Below are 20,969 nucleotides of genomic sequence, written 5' to 3'. Positions count from 1 at the left end.
ATCTGGCAGACGATTGCAATTGTAATCACTTTCCAAGGAACTCACTGCACATCACCATTTGCACAGGACAATTTCCTCCTCTCTATCGATGCTGGTGTCCATCTTGCCATGGACAGGTTAAACCTGAACAGCTTTGTTTGCTTACACTTCAGAAACCAAATCAGTATCTCCAAACACAAAAGTGTGCTGCTCCTAGCGACAGCTTGGGCTGCATTTTCTAAGAGCTGTTTGGGGAATCAGAAGTATTCACATAAGCTCCACTTCTCTCGCTTTGGGGAGGCGGATGTGTGTGAAAGTGAGGTTGGAGTAGATTCTGGGCAAGAATAGCTTTTAGAACAACCTTTTTACACTGGTTAATCGAGAAGAATCCAGGTACACTGAACATACGGGATCTGATCCGCAGCTGATTAAAATTGACTTCAGTGGGGCCGTGTCACTTTACACCAGTCAAGGTTCCGACACATAGACCCCATTTCCACAGCTCAGGTATGGCAGCCTTGGGGAACATAATGTTCCAGAAACATTTTTATCTGGAATTGGAAAGGGAAATCAAGGGGGGTTAAGGCACAAACCTAGAAGTCTGGAGACGTGGGTTCATTTCCTGTGAGACCTTCGGCCAGTTACTTATCCTCATTGTAACAAAGGGAAACAGCACTTCCCTACTTCACAAGGCATTACAGTTTGGGAGGTGCCCCCATACTGCAGTAGCAGTAGCCAGATAAATACCCAGGATAGATAACAATTCAAAGAATTCCTGATGGATTTCTCCTGTAAAATTACAAAAAACATATTTTTTAGAATCAATCCTGCCTAGATGTCATGTGTCTTCTATTTTTTCATCCCTCCTTTCTTTGGATACAGTTCATTGGAGTCAAAGACTACCCACCCTCGCCAAGTGCCAGGCCTGACCTTAGCATTACATAATGTCAGAAGATAACTTAAATCTCTGAATCCCTCAGGCCAGAAAGGAATCTGGATGGGAACAGAAACAATGGCTGCAACGCTTCCAAGTTTTCCTGGATACAAACAGTTTTGCAAAGAAATCAAAGATGAAGAAATCCTTCACACTGCTACTTATTAGTGTACTTGGATGGCCAAGAGAAAAAGTTCAGGCAGTACAAGGCATGAAATCTTCTTGAGACAAGAGACAGAATTGCAGCATATGATGTTTACAAAGGACGCTAATATCCAGTGAAGTTACATGAGATTCCAGATCACCCTATGTCCATTCTGAATGAAATAGGAAAGTTCAATTGGTCAACAGCTACTCAATTGCATGGGGTTTTTTTTGTTTGGTTGGTATTTTTTAATTGACCAGTTGCACAATACATCATGCCACAACGCTGTAAATCAGAGTTTGCTTGGCAATGGGATTCCAAATAATAATAAATAAATGGGCTACAATTCACGAGCAGCCCATTGGGGTAATTTGACACATCAGTTCAAGCACACACGCCAAGCCCTTACTATACACAGTGCCCTGCGATAGTCAGTGCCCTGGCTAATTTAAAAGGTGCCTATTTTTTCCACTGTTAGACTCTTGCAGCACTCATTGATACTTTATTAAGATCACCAGTTGAAAATCTCCAGAGCAGAACAACAAAAATCTTAGCACTGATATCTAATAAGCTTCTTGAGCCAAAGACAATTAAAGCTGGAATAGTTACACAAAAATTATAGGCCCGGAAAATAAAATAGAAGGAATACTTCAACTGTGCCAAAAAGCTATCTGCATGACAAATGGAAGAGGATGTTAGATGCCAGGCATGAAATGGCTGGCAGTCCTGTCAAGGTAACAGCTCTATAACACATCAAGGGTCACAATTATGACCAGCTGAAAAATCTGTCTAAACTGGGAGTTTCTGACAGAAAGTTGAGTTTTTTGACCGAATGGATTTTTCGTGAAAGTAGTCTGCTTTGTGAGAAAAATGTTGACTTCTTGCAGAAAAACTGGACACTCAAAAAACCAATTTTTTTTTTTTTCGTTTTGAGCCAATACCCAAACATTTTGGGCCATAAAACCAAAGCTTTCAATTCCAATGTGTCAGAACATTTCATTTCAATGGTTTTGGTCCAAACGAAACATTGCGACATTCCAGAATTGAAAAGTTTCATTTCAGCTCAGTGTGACATCGAACTGTGTCCCCCTCAGCCACTGTGGGACCCCATGCCCTCATTCTCCCTTCCGGGCTGGACTAAGCCTGCTGTGATGCCCAACTCTGACTGCCACATTATGCACTGAGACACATCAGCTGGAGGGAGAGTGGGGTGCATCTGAGGGATCTTGTCTGACTAGGATGCTTGGCCTGTAGAGGAGAATAGGGGCATAAGACACTTCTAAATGACAACTCCCATGAGACACTGTGGCAGTTTAGGGAAAAACAGTTTACTATTGAACCAACCTGAAATGTCGCCTTTCTCTGCAGCATGGGGCACGGGTCACTTGCAAGTTTAAATTAGTGTAAACGGTGAGTTCTCTATAACTTGAAGTCTTTAAACCAAAATTCGAGGACTTAAACTCAGTCATAGGTTAGGGGTCTATTACAGGGTGGATGGGTGAGGTTCTGGGGCCTATGTTGTGCAGTAGGTCAGACTAGATGATCATGATGGTCCCTTCTGACCTTTAAGGCTATGAATCTATAATCCAATTTGACAAGCCAAGCCAAAGTATTTATATTTAAATTGCCCCGCCTGAAATGAAATATTTACTTCAGATTTTCCTAGTTGAAACTTGGTTTTCAGCTGAAATTTGTTGGGTTTTTGACAAAAAGTTGAAATTTTCTGCAGAAGTTTTTTGATAACGCAATTTAAAAAAAAAAAAGGTGTCAAAGTTTTCCATGCACACATTTCCCTACCTGCTCTGCTTGGAGCCACCATTGAGGGCAGGTGCTACAGGAGGAACAGAAGACGTTTAAACAAAATCAGGACACTGGCATTGTGTTTGCTTGAGTGACAATCCATCACCATGAATAGAATGGTGATGAGGGCCATACAAGTTTCCAGATAGACAATGCTCGTGTGCTGACACAAGTAATGTCTCCACCTAGCAAATGACAATGAAAACACCAAGAACAAATAGATTCCTGGTATTGGAGCCACACCAGCAGCCAACAAGCCGTGTCGAAGGCACTGTGTTGAGAAGACAGAGTGGGCATGTTCTTAGAAAGCCACTGACGTTCCCTGATGGCCATTGCTGACAGATTTCCAATATCCAGACCGCCACGCTAAACTTCTCTATTTGCGTTTTATTAATGGGCTGGATTAGTGCATGGCTGATTTTCTTTTTTTTTTTGGCTGGTATGTTTTATTTGTATTTGCTTTACCAAAAAAGAAGGAAGGGTGGGGGATGAGAAAAGAAGATTGTAACACTGATGTCTGCTGTATGACAGGAACAGACCCTCTCACTGAAAACCTGAGGTGAAGAAGGGGTAGAATTTAGTCCAGCCACTCCACTTTAAAAAAGAACACTATTTTCACAAGCCTCCAGCCAGACCATTAATAAAAGTTTAAAGTAATCATTATAGCTGTTAATAGGAGTGCCAATAGAACAGCAGCGTTTCCATTATTGATCAAGTTTTTCAGGGGTTTATAACTCAAGCCTGGAAAGTTACTGTGGCCTAGCAAATTAGTCATAGAGTGGGAGCCAGGACTTGCAAGATGAAGCCCCGGCTTTATCAAAATCAGTGGCAAAACTCACACTGCAGTCAAAGCAGCCCTGCTGTCTAATCCTGGTTCTGGCTTTTGAGTGACTATGGATAAGTCATTGAACTGCAGTAAACCTCCATTTTTCCATAGGCAAATTGAGGCTAACAATACATCTGCACTGCAATAAAATCCCCAGCATCAAGTCTTAGAGTCTCAACTGACGGGGGTTCGTAGGGGTTGAAGATTGCAGTGTAGAAGTTCGGGCTCAGGTTAGAGTCAAGGGCCAGAACCCCCCTCACTCCCCTGGCCCCCCATGGAGTTTCTGAGCCCAGGCTCCAGCCCCAGCCGGAATATCTACATTGCAATTTTTAGCCCTGCAGTCCAAGACCCACAAGCCTGAGTCAGCTGACCTGGGCCAGCCACAGCCAGGCCATAGGTCTTTTATTGCAGATCATCCCCTCTGACATCCTGCACATCACAGGCCGCCAACATGAGCCAGCACCCGCACACTGAACGCAACAACTGAAATTGGACCCACCAACATATTATAAACCACAAAACTTGCTTCATTCGGCTGTGGTAAGGCACAGCTACACAAAGTCAGTCTAGCATTAGATAAGTGCAAGTCTGACAGCCAACCAATACCAGAGAGGAACAGCATTCAGAATTCTGGGGTTCCCAGACCTGTGTTCACTCCTTCAAGCCATGAGACCTTTAAACAGGTGGCACCACCACCACCACCGCCTCAGATTTTTCATTTATTAGTAGCTCTCTGGTAGTACCCAGTCATCGCCCAGGACGCCATTGTGCTAGGCGCTGTACAAACACAGATCAGTTTCACACAACTCTCGTTTAATTTTTCATAACGTTGCTGGGATTTCAGGGGAGATATGCAAATACAGAAACTCCACAATTTCAACCAAAAAAAAAAAATCAATCATTTTTGCAACTATTATTCCACGCATCCATACGTTCAGTTCTCTCTCCCCACCCCTCACCCCTCTGAAAAAGCCTCTTGATGTTCGGATGCTGACAATGGCTTTCCTCCTGCAATCAGCTCTGCATAACCTGGCCTTTGTGGCCAAATGCAACCTGCCTGACTTCAGTGAGGTTTTGCCCAGTGCAACGGTCCCTCTGTGTGCAGGACTGGAGCTTGTAAAATTCTCTGGAGAATCAAGTTCAAACCCCTGTCTTTGTAGGGGGTTAGTACTTCTAGCGTGGTAGAGAAGAAAACCTGGTTCTCGACTAGTTTCTTCTAACAGTTTTCACTATTGAGCAACCAAATTATTTAATGCTTTGAAAGTGGGAATGAATTCAGCACATTTCAAAGTTCTGTTTGTTACAGGCAGAAATTTTGCATTTGAGGTCTATGCACCTTCAGCAGAGCACGTCTGGAATAAAGTTGGTATTTCCTCACAACTCCTTTTACATGACAAAACTAAGCATTTACTTTCATGTAAAGGAAACCCTTGGACAGTTTTTGGCCATGTGGATTTACATACAGAAATGGGAAGGGGAATACTGTGCAACCCCTTATCCACCCATGTCTGAAAGATTAACATCATTGCTGCAGTCTGAATGCATTCCAGCCCTGTCAGAAAAGCGAAAGTGCACAGCCAGGAATAATTCTACATTTCATGGGTTTTAAATGCACAGCTGGCCATGTCGGAGGCTTCCCTTTGAAATAAGGGTGTCGGCAGCCTGGCTAGGCTGCAAAATGAAATGTCCTGGACTGTTCCACTCAGGCCTGGCAGCAGGTGTCACAATTCACCTCCTTATAGCAGGCCCATTGAAAGCAGATTTCATCCAATTGACCTTCACTGAGAGGTCGACTGACCCATAATTACAGAGCTGAATTCGCGTGGGTGCAACTACACTAGGTTTAGAAATCAGTCCACCCTCCTTCCATGCACCCCCACCCTCTACTCCAAAGGGAAACGAGCAATATATGGCATCCTTCCCTTCCGCAAGTCAAAGTTCTTCATACAAACCAAGATCTGGACTGTTCTAATTTAGATGCATTTCCACCACAATGCTCAGATTGCTGCCCTTTCCTGCAGGAGATGCTCTGTCCTGTGTTTAAAATTATTTAAGGCACCCAATTGAAAAGTTCCAGAGGGGTAGCCGTGTTAGTCTGTGTACAGCAAAAACAACAAGAGTTCTATAGCACTTTAAAGACTAACAAATTTTATTTCTGCAGGCATAAGCTTTCGTGGGCTGCAACCCACTTAGTCAGCTTATGCCTGCAGAAATTAAATTTGTTAGTCTTTAAAGTGCTACAGGACTCTTTTTTTAATTGAGAAGTATTTTATATATAGAACAAAATAACTGGATGAGACAATGTAAACGGATGAGAATCTACCCTTCTCTTGATTTTTTTTTTTTATCGTTCTCCCAATTTTTATTATCCGCACTTTTGGCTTTTTATAGCAATATAAAAATGAAATCCAACATCTTAAAATTGTACACGGGTTAAGTGGAAAACTGAGTTTCAAGAAGTGCGTGATAATGTAAGACTTCCAGCTCAAGACAAAACCACCACTAAACGAAGAGTTATTCATAGCACCTACGCCTTTTTTAGATGTCCCCTTTGTCTATGTAGATAGATAGATATTAAGGCTGGTTGAAACACAGGATTTCTGTTCCTGGGAAATTCTGACATTTCAAAATTTACTTTTGCTCTGAATCAAAACAAAACCAAAACAATTTAAAAGTTTGCCACAAAATGAAGGTTTTGCAAAAAATGTATTTCAAATCAATAGAACATTTGTTTTCATAAAAATCAGAACATTTTGTTCTGATTTTGACTGTTATTTTATCATTTATAATATAATATACAGTCAAATACATTTAAAAACAGTCATTTCAAAATAAAAAATCAAGTGTTTCAATAAGGTGGGAAAATTCCTTTATCAAAATGCTTGGTCTCTTAAAACAAACAAACAAACAAACAAACAAACAAACGCAGGCATGTTCAAATTGACCTGTTCCCATTCTGACAAAAATGGCATTTTCCAACAGAAAAACATTGACCAGCTCTAATAATTCTACTGAGCTCATCAGCATGGTATCACAGCACATAGTGATGCATTTACCCCAAAACGAGATTTAATTAAATGTTCCCGAACTACACTGTAATTTCAAGTATGAACCTAGCATGTTCTAAAGAGAAAGAGGAGTTGAAATATGTAAGTGCTTTTAGAGGGAGAAAGTGTCTTCTCCTAGTTAAGCCATTTTAGGGCTTGTCTACACGGGGGCTAATGCGCCCTATGGGAGTGTGATTTCTAAAGCACGCTAACATACTGCACATTAGTCTATGTAGGCGCTGTGGGTGCGCGTTTCAAAAAGCACTACTGGGGACCCCTTAGTCCATACCCACAGGGACTACACAGAGCAGTTAACGTGCAATATATTATTGTGCTTTTGAAATCACACCCCTGTACAGCACATTAGCCCACAGTGTAGACAAGTCCTTAGTTACACCCATATGAAGTGACCACATCTTGAAAGTTGTCCAACTCCCAACAGCTGCCATTGAGAACAACTGGGGGTGCTGCCTCCTAATCACTTGTGAAAATCTGACCCCTTTGAGTAGGCACCTGGGATGAAATAGGCCCAATTAAATGACTTGCAACTCTCTCGTTGACTTCAGGAGGGCCACAGTTTCAGTCCTGCGCTGCAGACGAGCACTTCTGAAAATGTAGTCTTGAGGGGTAAATGTTAAGAAAAACATGCCTAAGTTGTGTGTGCAAAATGGCCACTTCCGTGCTCATTTGAGAGGACAGATGCACCAGCACAAGCTGAAAGGCACAAAAAGCACCAGGGGTGAAACGGTCACCAGGCAGTTGCCAGCACACCCCCGCTGCACTCCTTAATTCCCTCTTAAGCCCTCAGGCACATTTCATCCTTAGTGCCTAAGAGACAGTAGAAAACTAAGCAGTGAGAGCCAGGCTTTGCTCCAGGTAGTAATAATCTGCTACAGCCTTTACCAGTGCGGGAGCCAATGCTTGGCCCATGCCCCATTCCACCCCAGCTGCTTGGGACAACACAATGCCAGCCTGCCACTACGTGGCCAAAACCAAAAAGCCAGGGAGGCCACACAGGTGTATCAGGATCCTTACCAGCCCATACTGATTAAGGCCCTGATGCTGCAAAGATTCATGAACCACTCATTTTGACTACTGCAGGCAGTGCCCTTACCTTCAATGGGGTAGAGAGGGGCTCAGGGCCAGGTGCAGAGAGGGTGTCACAGAGGTGCTGCCCCAGCAGCCCCTCATGGCTGGAAATGATGGTACTGCAGTAGCCCTGCCTCAGTTTCTCAGGGCCATCTTAGCTTGCTGTGGCCATCGGCGTGGCCAGACCCCATAACAGAGCTCAGTCCCCAGGGGGACTCAGAGTCTTTCAAAAATAGTCAAACAATCAAATCTTCAAAGCCCAGCCAGGCTCAGCTATTAGCTTCCTTCTTTACAGGCTAGTCCTAGTCCCGGCCTTTAAATGCATGGCCCAAGAGACAGCACGCTCACCCCATGCAGGCTGTCATTCCTGACTGGTTCTCGGCACCAGTTAGGCTGCTTGCCCACTACAGAACAGCTCACCTGCCCTGCCAACCCTCAGTTGCTGCCCTTGACTCCTTTTAAGCCCTGCCTTCCCAGGTGTAGCAGGCAGAGCTAATTGAACCGGGATGAAGGGCCCAAGGCCTCTGACCCTTAAAGGAACAGGCCACCCTATTACAGTGCTGCTCGTGGCTGGGTGTCCAGAAGTGATCAGGGCCAATATAGTGAGCTGCTCAGAGCCGGGAGCTGAGAGGTGGTCAGGGCTGGGTGTAGAGTGCTCATGCTCAGTCGCTTGCGGGATCTGGGGACTCTTGCCACAGTAACAAACAAGAGCGAGAGGCAGGAATTCGTTACTAGAGCCAGCTACTCCTTTTCCAATGTGTCGTTTTTCCAACAGAAAAGGCTGTTTGGTTGAAATTGAAACATATTGTGAAAATATGTTCATTTCAGTGAAATTCCATGTCAGAAAAAAAATCAGAATGGAGCCTTTTCATATTCCACTTTGAAATGACTTTTACTTTGTCCTGTAAAATACTTTAACAAATGTGAAGGTCAAAATCAGAACAAAATGTTTCTGTTTTACAGAAGTGAAACATTTTGTTCAGCCCAATACGTTTCATTTTGTTTTCTTACGAAACGAAAGTTTGGAGGGAAATTTGGAAATTTTTCGGTTTTGTTCCATTTCGGAACGGATGTTTTTTTCCAAAATGCAGAATTTCCCATGAAATTACAGGTCCAGTTCCTGCCCATCTCTGTTCCTTACATGCCCATTTCAAAAGAGGTCCAAGGACCATCATCCTATTAGAATGCTTTGTGGGCCGAGGGTGGGTTGATCAGTTGATGATTGCCTGTTCTGTTCATTCCCTCTGAAGCACTCCCTCTGGCCACTGTGGGAAGACAGGATACTGGGACGAATGGACCATTGGTCCGACCCAGTATGGCCATTCTTATGATCGGGTTTTCAAGAGCCCCTAAGGGAGTTAGGATGTCATGCGTCAATGGGAGTTGGGTGCCTTCCTCTTTGGAGTGTTTTGACCATTAGTACCGACAAGAACTCTCCACACACAGAGATGGAGACACCCTGGATGTTTCTTTCAGCATCTGAGACAGGACCTTGCCATATTTAAAAAATGCTCTAAAACCCGTGCGTCAAGTGCTGATTTGGGAAGCTCCCTTCTCAGCCTGCGACGTGGGTGCCTGTTCTAAGAAAAGCAGAATGCATTTAATAAATTCACATTTTTAATGTGACTCCAGCCCAGGGCAGACTCCCCACCCCTGCCCGCTCCATCTAAAGGAAGATGATGCTCTCCTTTTCAGACCCCCTCTTTTTGGGTAGCTGAAAGGCATTAGCATTTACTGAACACTCTGTGTGTGCGTGTGTGACTCCAGTTCTTTCAGTCTGTCTGGGGGACGGGGGAAATGGCTTGAATAGGTGCTCCTCAGAGGCCCAGCGGAAGCCGACACTCCCAGAGATCAAAGTCACAGACCCAGAACAGAGCGGCTGTGAGCTTGCCACCCGGTCACTCTTTCAATGACAGTGGCTATTCATGGGCAGATCACGCCCTGTCACTGTTTGTGTCAAACCACCACCGCCACCACCACTCCTTCCTGCACGGGGGGAAGGGGGAGAAAATTCATTATCCATTAATGAGCTCTTCACAGACCTTGATCCCTCAGGCAAACACTGCTCCATTCATAAAAGCTCCCAGTGGCTAGCCAAGGGGGACCAAACGAAGCCATTTCACAGCCCGCGCACCATCTTGCTCCAGGCTGCCCCACATTTTTTGTAACAGTTGTGAATGACAGACTCAGAGACAGAGGAAGGGAGGCAGAGAGACAGACAGACAGGGGAGGAGAGACAGACACACAGAGACACTGGTCTTTCTAACCTCCCTGAGCTTTATCATGAAAACAACTAGCGAAATCAGAGAGCTGCTGCAAATGCTGCCTTCGGTGCCATGAGTTTCGGGAGGGGGGTTGAGAGAGACCCAGCCACTCCTCCGTGCTCAGCTCAGCCAGTGAGCAGATCTGCACCCGTAACTTCAATACAACCAGACAGGAAAATCTATTCTCTGCAGTGGTGGTGTAGCCATATGGGTCCCAGGTTATGAGAGAGACACGGAGAGGTGGCATCTTTTGTTGGACCAACTGTTGCTGGTGGGAGAGACAAGCCTTCGGGCTACACAGAGATCTGCCCAGACCTGAAGAAGAACCTAAGTGCAGCCAGAATGCTTGTCCCTTCCATCAACGGAAGTTGGTCCAATAAAAGACCTCCCCACGTTGTCTCTCTCAGTGAAATATGTGGCATCTTTATCCAGTCTCTGTCCCTCCAGCTCTTTACAAAGGAAGGGCCAGATCCTGCAACTGGACTGCACAGCCAGCCCACTGAGTCAGCCCGATGCTCCATTGATCCTAATCATCAAACTATATATAGGGGTTACTTTATCCATCCCTGAAATGCAGCCACCTCTGAGGTGAAACACAGCAACTCTTAATAATAATAACAACTATTATTATTATTATTACCACTGTAGCACCAAGGAGTCCCAGTCATGGACCAGGTCCCCATTGTGCTAGGTGCTGTACAAACAGAACAAAAAGATCGCCCCTGCCCCAAGAAGTGTACCTTCTAATAAGACAAGAACCAGCAGGTGGATGCAGACAGGGGAGTGCCAGGAAACAATGCGACAGTATCGGTCAGCACAAGAGAGCAGGCACTGCCAGCTGTTTTGCTGTCTTACAGCTGCTGCTGCCTTTACATGAGGGTTGAGCACTGAAAGTGCCCCTGGAAGCTCCACTGGCCCGTGGCTTGCAGAGAACTGAAGATATGCCCGTAGCCGCACCACCTCAATGGAGCCGTGAGCATGGGCATGTACCTGGCGCAGCTCACCCCTCGTCCCGATGCCCGTCCCTTTTGTGGCGTGAGAGAGACCCCGGCGCACATCTATCTGGGGTGCGCCAGGCTGCAGCCCCTATTCCGGCTCCTCCAGAACCTCCTCCTGATCTATGCGCCCCCCCTCCGTGGCCCCACAAAGTCGCGGGACCTCCTCATCAAACCCCTCCTCGCCCTGGCCAAGGTGGCCATTTACAACACCAGGGAGAGGAGGTTGGCCGAAGAGGTGCTCTGCGACCGAGGGGCCTATTTCCACTCCTCCATCCACTCAGGTATCCGAGCAGAGTTCCTCTGGGCCGCATCCGCTGGCTCCCTAGCCACTTTTGAGGAGCAGTGGGAGCTATCCAGGGTTCTCTGCTCGGTGTCCCGCTCAGGTTCCCTCCGTTTAGCCCTCTGACCGTCACACCTGTTCCTGTTTTCTCATTTGTTGTCCCCTGACATTAGTTGAGTCCTGGGCCCAGTGACTCCTCCCCTTAGGCTTGGGGAGGGGCTTTAATCAAGCCCGCCCACGTCCTGGAACGCAAATAGGCCGCACCGCCTTGTGCTGTGGTCCCATCAGCTCACAAGCAAGTCAGGAAGGTGCTGAGTCACTTCTTGCATGGGCCTTATCCAGTTCCCACTGCAGTCCTTGGAAAGACCCTCATTGACTCTAGTGGGCACTGGATCAAGCCCATATGACCTAACACCAAGGCAATCGGCTGCAGCTGAAACTTACTTAGCAGAGCCATGAAACAGGGTGACTTGCTCTCCAAGGGCTGGAGGGTCTGGGCTAGACAACCCTGAAAAAGGCACACTTGAGACGAATCAGGTGATTCCCCTATAAAGATCAGCTGAGTGGGCATGCTTAGGCAGAACAGAAGCTGCTAGGAGTGAGTTAGTGGTAGCTAGGAAGGATTGGGAGAGCCTGTATAGGCAGGATAGGCCCTGGCCAAGCAGGGGGGAAAAGTACAATATCTCTTCAGGCTGGGAGGTCTGTGGGAGACACTGAGCAAGCAGAGGGGAAGATGGTAGAGCTCCCCAGGTTGAGTGAGTTGGCAGCAGGAAGAGAAATGTGTGTTGTTGGACTATAATTTGGGATTTTGAGTCTGATTTTCTATGAGGAAACCCAGATCCCAAGGAAGGGTATTCTCCACACAGAAGAAGTGTGTAGGGTGTGTGTAAGTGGCCTGAAGAGGGGGGAGAGGCAGGGTGCTGCAGAGTCAGCCCTAGCCATGAGGGGGTGCTCAGGAGCCACCTGACCCTGTTACAAGTAAAAATGAGCAACAGACTGAATTTCAGTGATTCTACTTTATGGGAGAAGGGAAAAACTAAAAATGTGAAACTTTTTAAAGGTTCATCTAACAACCATCACTCTTATAAATGGACTTCATAGCAAAAACCAAACAACTGGAGACAACTTGTTAATGAAGAAGTAAATGGCAGTGTACATCCTCACACAACCGGAAGTTACAATACAACAAAGACAGCAATCATATTCCACTGATGGAATAGCGGGTTCCCACGTAGGGGATAATTCCTCTTTGAATAAACTGGGACAATATCAATCTAATGGTTGGCACTCATGGAAAGAGGTTGATATATTTCACACAGGAGATGTGTACAAATAAACAACATAATGTCATTTGTCCAAATTTAAGGAAACAGCAAATTACAGAAGGAAGGAGGTAGCTGGACTTTGTCCTTTAGCTCAAATGGCAGAGGATCATACTTTAGTTCTATAGCCTGTGTTGTGCACAAAGTGTAGCGAGAGTCACTAGACAGTCACAATGATCCCTTGGGGCCTTAAAAATCTATTAGTCTGTAATGCAACCCCATAGTGCATACAATGCAACACATATAATGTACCTATACAGCACCTCAACCCCCTGTAATGTAGATTGGACAGACTTTAAATGTTCATTCCATCAAAAAGCAGCAGGATACAATCCTACAACTGCTTCCTAGTTCAGATAGGGAGTGAAGACTAGATTGCTGACATTGCCTGGTGCTGGGATGACAAGCATTCAGGCCTCGCAGCAGATCCGCCCTGTGCCTAGCACTCATTGACAGAGCAGGGCAGGGATCCAGGCAACAGAATCACTGGTAATGCTCTAGCTGCTTTCCACAGTGCCAGGGACACTGGGTAACTATTAACACAGCTACGGGGCCAGTTAAGCCAGGTTTAACGACTATTTTGCATCATCTGAATGGCTCACGGCAGTCAGAGCATACCAGTGAAACTAGCCCAAGTGCTACAAACACTTTAAATACTTTCCACCCTTTAACAGCAACCTTACATCAGTGTAACTCCCTTGAGTCCGCCGGAGTTACACCAATGCAAAAATGGTGTAACAGAGTGGAAAATCAAGCTCATAAAGGCAATAGCAGGAAAAGAAGTATCCCATTCTAGCATTTGATCTTGCATGGTTTCACTGAAACAAAAAACCTATCTAATTCCAGCAAAGAGTGGATTGCATTAGAAATACCATGTATGGAGCTATTATTGTGATGTGGACAGTAAAGTCCAAATCGAACCATATTAAAGGGCTGTTCTCAATGCATGGAAGGGATAGTTGCTTTTGGGGAATGGACAAATTGATTGAACAATCAGCTCCCAGTGTTTTGAGACATTTGGAAAGAATTCCTGAAAGCAAAGAACTATTTAAATGAGGGAGAAATTTAAATCAGTGCCCGCAGAGCCTGCGAAATCTCAATCTCATTAAAATCAACAGAAGTATTCCCATGAGTACAGAACGTTCATGTGAGTAAGGATTTGCTGGGCTGGGCCTGCAAATTGTATAACTACTGTAGATTCCAAACATCCATTGTTTGTCATGCTCTTCTTTGCTCTTCCAGAGTTGGTCATATGTAGATTCCAAACTGTTTCATTTCTATGTGTATTTTTTCCATTGCTTTTTTGCCATATGTCCTTAAGTGTGAACATACGTATTCGGATCTGTATACATATGGTAATATTTTTCTCTCTACCTGTACATTTTGCAATCTATACAACATTGCTCAGATGCGGTGAATGTAATTTGAATCGCTGTCTGGGAAACCTAAAGCCTACTTGACCCCTTCTGGCATCGGCCTACCAGTGCTATCACTGAGTTTTGTCAGGCTCTTTAGTTGAGCACACCTCTAATATAACATGTTAAAATTTCCATCAGCAGATGATTTTTGTCTCTCTATAACCTTCTGCATTTTTCTCCTCGGTCTTTTTATTTTTGACAGCTTTCCTCACCATTTATGTCCTCTAAGAAGACTACATCCTCGGTGAGTTATTTCAATATATCAGGAAATGCTGACCATCAGGTATCCACCTACAGTGATAACTTTAGCCCAGAGCATGTTGTATCTGGGCCAGATGCTTAGCTGGTGTAAATGGAGCTATGGCAATTGCTGGCGTAAATGGAGCTATGCTGAGGATCTGATCCTTCGTCTTTGGCTTCTGAGTTATACTGAATCCACTTTGCTGACTGGAACAAGTATTTTTCTGCTCCCAAGTACCATAATTATCCACACTCACCGGTGATGCTCTTCAGCATATGTGTTTTCCATCACAAAATCCTTCCCAACCATTAACATTAATTGCCAGAGATATGGCATGGTCCTAAACGAGTCTTTCCCAGCTCGCCTAGAACCTACAAGCCTCCCAAGGAACATAAGCAAGTCTAGAAGGAAAACCCTGCTGAGGCACTAGCCGCATGGTGAAATGGCTTTTCTCCCCTGCATGGTGCGAACAACAAGCAGGTTGCCACAGCTGCTCTCTGTATTATACATGGCAAGCAGACCATTGCTAGGATCCAAGTGACATTCCTTTGTGAGGGACCTACTTTGGATCCCGGAATATAAATGTGACCTGATTTCAGAGAACCCTAGGAACCCCAGTCTCCTAGTCCCTAGCAGGCACTAAATCCTCTGGCACAGGTGAGAAGGGAAAGAGGAATCTAGTCAGGGCAGTTTTACTCCCAACTCTGGTCCACGTGGAGAAGGGAGAAGAAGATTCCTAGTCCCTTGACCCTAAAAGAAGCCTCCTTAGTTGCCAGGGAAACCAAAAGGAGACACGTTTTGTGTTTATAACAGCTTGGGAAACACTTGCCCGACATAGACTTCTACCAAGACAAGAGAATAAGGCTGTGGTTGTGACAACCTTCCTTCCCCACCTCTGGCCCACCTGGCTCCCCCCCGCCTCACACAGATGGAGCTCTTCACGCACCGAACGGCCCTGCTTCTGCATGCGTCTGCGCCCTGGGCTCAGCCTCATCCCAGGCTGGCTCTTGCACTCAGGCCACTCCTCAAGCCCCCTCCCTGTGCCGGAGGTGTCTCCCTCCTCCAGCACCCGGAGCATCCTTGTTCTTCCCTCCCCACCCCTCCTCCTTCAGCGAGCCCTCAGTCACCAGCCTCCGCTCCTCTCCCGCCAGCTCCCCTTCTCCTGCCCTGCCTCATTCCCAACTCACAAGCTGCACACACGACAGCGCAGCCCCAGAAGGGACCATAACGATCATCTAGTCTGACCTACCGCACAGCCCAGGCCACAGAACCTCACCCCCCCACTCCTGTACTAGGTCCCTAACCTCTGGCTGACTTCCAGTGACAGAGAATCCACCATTTACACGAGTTGAAACCTGCAAGTGACCTGTGCCCTATGGAGAGGGTGAAAAACCCCAGGGCCTCTGCCCACCTGACCCGCTGGAAAATTCCTTCCCGACCCCAAATCTGGCGATCAGTGAGACCCTAGCATGTGGGCAAGCCCCACGTGTGCTAAAGAAATGTAAAGAGCTGTGGCCACTGTTTTCAAACTCGGGTGCCTTCCATTAGTTGCCCGAATCTGAACTGAGGCACTTCGGTAAAAGCAGCCCGTCTCTCCGAGGCAACGTGCACCTACAGCTTCCCCCCCACTCAACAGGAGCAGTGGATGCGCCGCAACTCTGCAAATCAGGCTGCTTCCATTTAGGTGGCTCAATAGCTGCTTCCCCGGAGGCGCCTCCTTTTGACCCGCTGTCCTCCACGTGTGCTGGGGAGAATGCCGCGGAGGTGTAACACCTTGGGCTGCACGTCACATTTGCAGCGCAGGGCATGTCTGCACTGCGGCTGGGGGCGGGAATGGCAGCTCGTGGACACGTACTGCTGGCTGTACTCCAGACCGTGCCGCAGACCCCTCCTTCTATTTTTAGTGAGCCAGCTAGAGTACAGCCAGCGCGTGTACATCTGTGCCAGCTGCCACTCCCATCTCCAGCTGCAGTGCAGACATACCCCTTCTTTTCTTTGCTATCTCTGCCACTTCTGCTGATTTTCCTTCCAAACAGGCACATGTGGCCCAGAGCTTCTAAATGTGACAAGCAGCAGCACGGGAAAGGCATTTTTCGACCGTCCAGCTCAGAACCCGCATTAGTTACATCTACACCAGCTTGTGACAATAATACAGTGTCAAGGCTGGCAAGGATGGAAACAAAGCAAACTGTGTAAGTAAAGGTCTCTTCTCCTGCTGTTTTCAGTTCCCAAAACACCCCCAACCACTGAGAAGACTCTACACTGATGAACTAGAAATATGGTTTATGCTGCTGTTCTGTGGGGACCTGTTTAAATGCAGCCACACCTCTTCTGCAGCCAAAAGAGGTGGGTGGTTGCAAACACAAGCATCCTACACATTGCTTCATTTATGATGGTGGGATTGGCTCTGCTCACATTTCCAGGCAGACTGGTGATCAGAGCTGAGCAAATGATTTGCAGAGAGCTATCTATTTGCCACATTTAACCCCTTTCTGAGTCCGCGAACAGACGTGGTTCCCACAAATGTGTTCATTCTTTGAAATTACTCAATGAATATCCCAGATTTTAGCCTGGGAGTTGCTCAGCAATCCTGCATTGTCCAGAATGGCCTCCAGGAAGCTGAGATTCATCGTCTGAACTGGACCCATACCGCAGGCCACACGGGGAGTCTGCCTCTTGACTCTAACGCATGCCGGCTCCTGGTGGTACATTTCTGTTTTACAGCTGGGGCTCCAATTCAGCACCCGCTGGCGTCAGTGGAAAGAGAGGGAGATGGACTGGGCCCTGCATGAATCAAGCTCACAGGCCTTGCATTTTTCTTTCAGTTCCCCACAAGTACTCTACCTCTGGAGCAGCTCCACCTGTGGGAGCAATGGTGGTAATGAGAGTGTAAACACATCTAGGCCCAGGCGCCTCTACAAAACCCACTAGGCACCTATCTGCATCTTTAGGCATCGAAATACCATTAAAAATCTGGCCTGTCACGGTTAAAATGTATACCCAGCTGCTTCCACTGTTGCTACCATCGAGGCAAACTGGTGGGAAATTTGATGAGAAACATTAGTGCCTTGGAATCAGGTGTCCGGTGCAAAGACGCACGGCTAGAAATGGGCTTCCCACTAACATCCTGCAATGCTTGCTTCACGCGAACCATTCCTGCCCACAGCCCTGTTCACTGAGTGAGTCACACAAAGCGGGAGAGGGGCACCTACACAGCCAAGGGGAGCAGATGAACTCTTCCGAGGGCAGCTCCGTCACGGCGCTGTAAACACAGGCCTGTACCTGGCACGGTTCACCCCCCATCCCAACACCAGCCCTTTCTGTGACCCTGCTGAGCCAGACACACACGCCATCACCGCACAAACCCACATTACACAGGACACATGCGCACACTGCACGGGTACACATGCAGTCACTCACACTGCACACAGCCCACATGCTCATTGCACAAACACTGCATACCGCATGCAGGCGCACTACACAAATGCATTTCACAAACACACAGACCAAACCCCGCGTGCAGGCATGCTGCACAAACACACACTGCATACAGTATGTACATGCCCTGCACAAGCACACACAGAGTGCAGCTGTACACACACACACACATCATACACAGTCATTTGCTTGCTTGGATGTAAGTCTGCTTGGAGACATAAACTCCTTTCTGATACATGTCTTCTTTTTTCCCCTGCTCTCTCCTGTAGCTTTGTCCTGTCATCTCAAGACAACACCACACTGCATCCCCAAACAAAACTGAGAAATACAACGACAACAGCCAGAACTGGGGAACTCCCCCTCCTAATCTGATCTATTTTAACCACTGCTGGCAAATATCGCAAGGGAAAGTTTAAATCTCTTCCTTTAGCGCCTGAGTTGAGATGCAGTGGCAGGCCCTGATTTTCAGAGGGTGGCCGTTCACCATGTTCTGAAATTCAGGGCCCTTTCAGAGAGCTCAAGCTGGGCACTCAGGAACAGAGCCACCTAAAACAACTAGTCAGTTCTGAAAATGTAGGTGGTTTTTAATGTAATAAAATAATTTATTTGAACAGGGCTATTTGTAAAAGCCTTTCTGTACAATGTAATATAACCTAGACTTGGGTCCGACACTCACTGCCAGCACCCCTCTACGCTTGTCCCTAAAATGAATGGAATTCATTAGAAGACGATAAAATAAGATCATTCTTTACAGCCTTGCAGCCCATCTGCTTAACAGGCATCTCTCAGGCTTCCCACTTCGCTCGGGGAGAATCTGAATGTGAAGCAACCAAAGTGAAAGAGGGGAATCTGAAAACAAAACAGCAACAGTGCCCAGCAGAGTCTGCCTTTTTAAACTGAGAAAGCTGATGGCATCTCTCTTTAGCAAGCCAATGTCTAGCTACTATGCATCCACTCCTCGGGTCAGTCCCCAGTAGTATGTCCTTTAACTATAAGTGAAAGCAACTCATCCCCCACTAAGGCACATCTGCTCCAAGTGTATATTACAATGGGAGGGAAATGATACCTTCAGCTGTATAAACCAATAAAGATTGTCTGATTTGGTTTGCCCCTGTTGCTAGTAGGCTAGCAACCCACTGGGTTAAAGACTGGTGACAGCTGCTAAAAACACGTCAAGACGAAGGGGAACAAAAAAGGTAATGAATCATACTGAGTACTGGATACAGCGTGCAGCGCTAAAGAGACAACCCGTTCCATTTCACTATCCCACTCATACCAAAGCCAAGATCAATTTACAGTTGTTACCTCGTCAGTGGTCCTAGTTATCAGTGATCTATAGACATATAGACACCTCTCTCGATATCGAGAGAGAGAGAGACATATGTCAAAAAACTATGTCAAGAGAACACGAAGGATGTCGTGTTGAGCTAAAAACGCAGGAAATGGCAGCGTTAACTCTGCCCCCTTGTGCATATGCATTACAATACAGTCCATAATTAAAGGATCCCATATGCCTCTTCCTTAAATAATACAATATGATACGATTCAGTTTCCCTATAGTCTGAAATACAAAAGTGTGGCATCTTTAACTACTCTGAGTGCACTTTGGGTGCTTACCTGTGCAACAGTGACAATCACTTAGTGGGCAGAGAAGGGTGTTAATGGAATTTACTGAGGGGGGGGAGAGGGGATTAAGACACAAAAGAGAAATTCCATAATGTAGAAACATTTAGCTAGACATGTACCAGAACACCCTGTCTACCCCACTTAACAAGTCTGCAGGAGTGAAGTTGTGCAGTGTCAGTGGTCTGCTGAAGATACCAGTGATGTTATTGCAGATAGTAGCATTGGGGCTAGGTTGCCTTCTGGGTTTCGAGCTTTTCAGGTCCACATTTTCAATCTTTTCTCTGCAGCTATATGGGTTTACCTTTTTTAAATGAAATCTGAGATTCTCCTGTAACCACATGGCTCCAGGAGCCGGGGCTTTAAGAAAAATTTAAGAAACTATTGTGATAACGTTGTGAGAGTTTGCAGTGCTGAGAGTGCCTCTCTCACAAACTTTAGGTGTTATGCAGATTTTACCTTAATGCATTGTAGAAAAGATTGGCTCAAAGTTAAAAAAAAAAAAAAAAATCACCTTCCAGCACAGATTAACCCTGTAAAATTTCAGCCCAAAAGGAGAAAGCTTCGGAAAGTGACTAGTGACTGGAAACAGGGCTATAGGATGGAGATTCTATTCTATCCTGGTTTCCATACTGCTCTCATCACCACAGTGGATGGTTACGCATCTTTAATTAACTATATTAATTTCCTACTGCTCCTACTACAATGCAAATATTTATTTGTATATTTATGACCTGATTTTCAAAAAATCAGCTGTGCAATTGCACACCTAATTAATGTGCACACCGACTGCAATTGCATGTACAAACCAAGTCTTTGCAGCCAGCCTCAGTAGGAGTCAAATCTAGGCCCCACAGAGCTCAATGGGAGTTTTGCAATTGACTTCAATGGGCCCAGGATTTCACTCTATGTGTCTAAATGGCCATCTACACACATGCATGTACCCAGGCCTTACTGTTGCGTTCAGCGCAGAGAATTTCCAGGCACACTTATTTTATGTACTTGGACTGACACTCCAGGCTGCTTAAAAGTCAGGCTCGTGTTCCTTGTGTACATACGAAGAGAGAGATGAGCTGACGAGGAGAATAACTGAATAAAACGTCACGACAGGCTGTTTGTGAAGCTCAAGGCCACAGAGAAAACATTGCTTTTTCCCTTCCTGACCCAGGGCTTACAAACATTCCGGGGCTATCTCTCCCCACGTGTGTCTGTAAATCCCATTAACAGGGCATGCACACAGACGGCGGAACAGACCTCCTCGTCAAGAGCAACAATGTCCTTTGAACATGTCTCCGCTTCTGCTGGAACAGGTGACCACAGATTCCCAAAAGCAATGAATGTGGTAGTTTAAGCATCCAGAGAAGAGGGGTGGCAACAAATGGGCAGAAAAAAAAACAAACTAAGGCCTCAATCCTCCAACCATTGCCACATGCGAGTAATATAAACACGTGAGACGTCCTAGTGAAGCTACTCACATACAACGTCTCCAGGATCAGGCCCTACCCTTGCCCCAAGGTTAAAATTTGATTACAATACGTGGGTGGTTGGCATTTCTCCTGATGATC

At 46.1% G+C, this 20,969-nt stretch overlaps 1 protein-coding gene and 1 long non-coding RNA gene across 2 annotated transcripts in view; both read right to left on the bottom strand.

Moving 5' to 3' along the window:
- PAX5 (paired box 5) overlaps window positions 1-20,969 on the bottom strand; it is a 198,831-nt gene that overhangs the window by 155,064 nt on the left and 22,798 nt on the right. The window lies entirely within an intron of this gene.
- Window positions 2,201-8,124, bottom strand: LOC137156585 (uncharacterized). The gene is made up of 2 exons (XR_010920830.1): window positions 7,846-8,124; window positions 2,201-2,306 (listed from the first exon to the last, which is right to left on the bottom strand). It is a non-coding gene; the product is annotated as an uncharacterized lncRNA (long non-coding RNA).

The sequence above is a fragment of the Emydura macquarii genome, unplaced genomic scaffold (assembly GCF_026122565.2).
Source record: "Emydura macquarii macquarii isolate MOO-44397 ecotype Brisbane River unplaced genomic scaffold, CSIRO-AGI_Emac_v2 contig_1451, whole genome shotgun sequence".
NCBI classification, from domain to species: Eukaryota; Metazoa; Chordata; order Testudines; family Chelidae; genus Emydura; species Emydura macquarii.
Note: the sequence above shows the minus strand (reverse complement) of the source record. Positions and strands in the feature narration are given on the sequence as shown.